Raw genomic sequence first — 2,815 nt, 5'->3', positions numbered from 1 at the left:
GGCTTACGTATCTAGAAGCCGATTTTTTAAATTATTACCTCGTTTAAACGCACCTTTTACGTCAAAGTGACGTTACCAGTTACTAAGAAGATGGACAGAACATTTTACGGAAAAGCTTGAAGGAGATGGGAGTGAGACGAACCCTGATATACCATTAGACCAAGCAGACAACAGAGAAAAGAGTCCACCAACAATAGCCGAGATTAGAACAGCAGTAGACAAATTAAAGAACAATAAATCACCGGGATCGGATCAAGTAGCATCGGAATTACTGAAGGAAGGAGGAGACGCACTACAGAAAACAATACATGTATTGATAACAAAGATATGGTCAAATAAACAGCTACCAGCGGAGTGGAATAGTGGTATTATTGTACCATTACATAAAAAAGGGAATCAGTTAGAATGTGGAAACTACCGTGGAATCACGCTGCTGAATGCAGCATACAAAATAATGTCCAACGTCATTTATGAAAGACTTAGACCACACGCTGAAAAAATAGTTGGCAGGTACCAAAGTGGCTTCTGTAGACAGAAGTCAACAATAGACCAGATATTTGTTCTGCGACAGATCCTTGAAAAAACAAGTAAACATAACATCGACACACATCATCTCTTCATAGACTTCGAAAGCGCATATGACAATATAAACCGAGAATTCTTAATAAAAGCAATGAAAGAATTTAATATACCAACACAACTAATAGAACTGATAAAAGAATCTCTAAAAGTAGAAAGTAAAATCCGGATACAAAACGAACTAACGGAAACAATAGATGTGAAAAAGGGACTACGCCAGGGAGACGCTCTATCATGCATCTTGTTCAACATTGTACTCGAGAAAATAATGAGGGACACAACAGTCAATACTCGAGGAACAATAATTAATAAAAGCGTGCAAATACTAGCATTTGCAGATGATGTTGACATAATCGCAAGATCAAGAAGAGAAATGATAGAGGCATTCAATCAAATAGAACGAGCTACACAAAATAGTGGCCTGAAAATCAACCAGAACAAAACAAAATATATGCAGGTAAGTAAAAACACAGAAATAAGGCAGCCACAAAATATAACAATAGGAGAGTACAACATTGAGGGGGTAAAAAACTTTACATACTTGGGATCCCTAGTCACATCTGATAATAACGTAGCAGAGGAAGTGAAGAGGCGAATATTTATTGCCAATAAAAGTTATCATGGCTTAATTCGGCAACTAAGATCAGACAACGTCGCAAGGAAAACAAAATGCCAAATATACAAAACCCTAATAAGACCGGTACTCACATACGGCTCAGAAACCTGGGCACTCACTAAAAGAGAGGAAACATTGCTAGCCACCTTTGAAAGAAAAATCTTGCGACACATATATAAGGGCACAAAAGAAAATGGAATTTGGCGAAGAAGGTACAACTTTGAACTATACGAAATATACCAGGATCCAGATATCATAACATTCATTAAAATAGGACGGCTGCGTTGGATGGGACATGTAGAAAGAATGGAAGAAGGCGAAATACCAAACAAAATATTCAAACAGATGCCAGTAGGAAAAAGAACAAGAGAAAGACCGAAGCTGAGATATTTAGAACAAATAGAAAATTATATAAAAATCTTAAAAATAAAAAACTGGAGAAAAAAAGCACGAAACAGATCAGAGTGGAGAAGAATCCTGGAACAGGCCAAGACCCAGAAAGGGCTGTCGAGCCAATGATGATGATGATGACGTTACCAGTGGTGTACCTAAAATAGGTTATTTAAAATTAAAAAATTAAAATACCTAATACAAATATACTTTACAAAGTTTAACAAAATGGAAAGTATAAAAAGAAGTTTTTTTGAATAGAATGGATTATGGTCTTAATAATGAAAACAAGGAAGTCTCGTTTGAAAGTACCGATTTTATTTTATATCTATCCCAAATTATCCAATCTTTGTTTGATTTTCCATATGCACACATATGGCTCACGTCCAAATCTGCAGCAACTTGTCTTAGAAACCAACCTTCTTTGAGTTTGGCAATTGCTCTTGCTTTTGCGCTTCATTTAAATTCATTATAAATTATAACCATTTTGCAGGAGTTTGATATCGTTATTTTATTTTTCAACACTCGCGAAATTTTTTTACAAGCATTGACGTTTTTAACCTCCTCTGCGAATTTTAGGATCCTGACTACAGATAATGAAAAAACTAATAGTGCGAATTTTGTGCTGAAAGTTGGTATGTGGGGTTAGAATATTATTTGGAACAACTTGTTCAAATAACTTTTTGCGATATTTCTAACGCGAAGCAAAGTAAACAAAAGAGTGTAACGTGTGTAAAAAATTTATGGGGAGGCTAAGCCTCCCTTGCCTCCTCTGACCAGCCGCCACTGCTCTTGAGAGTATAATGCAGTTTGATATTTAGGAATAATATTTTTTGTAGATAGAACATTTATTATAGTTCTTGTTACATGTAATATTATTGGCACGAAATACATAGACTATAGATACGTACATTCAATAAATACTTGTATTCTTAATCATTGTCAAATAAAGATCTATGAAGAATGATGTCAAATAGAAAAAAGTTTCTGAAAACTCCCTTTTTCTTCTGAAAATAAATTTGTAACACATCGTATTCGGCCGAACAATTGATTGTTGCATAATTTTTTTGCTGCCTTTTTCGTCTAAGATTTTCGATGAAGATTAAACTTATCAAAAAAGATTAACTTGTCATATTTTCAACGCAATTTCATGAAATAACAATTTAATAACTTATTTTTGTTTTAGGGCAATGAGATCGATACAATTAACTCATACAGCCTCCTTGCTCG

The sequence above is a fragment of the Diabrotica virgifera genome, chromosome 6 (assembly GCF_917563875.1).
Source record: "Diabrotica virgifera virgifera chromosome 6, PGI_DIABVI_V3a".
Taxonomy (NCBI): Eukaryota; Metazoa; Arthropoda; class Insecta; order Coleoptera; family Chrysomelidae; genus Diabrotica; species Diabrotica virgifera.
Note: the sequence above shows the minus strand (reverse complement) of the source record.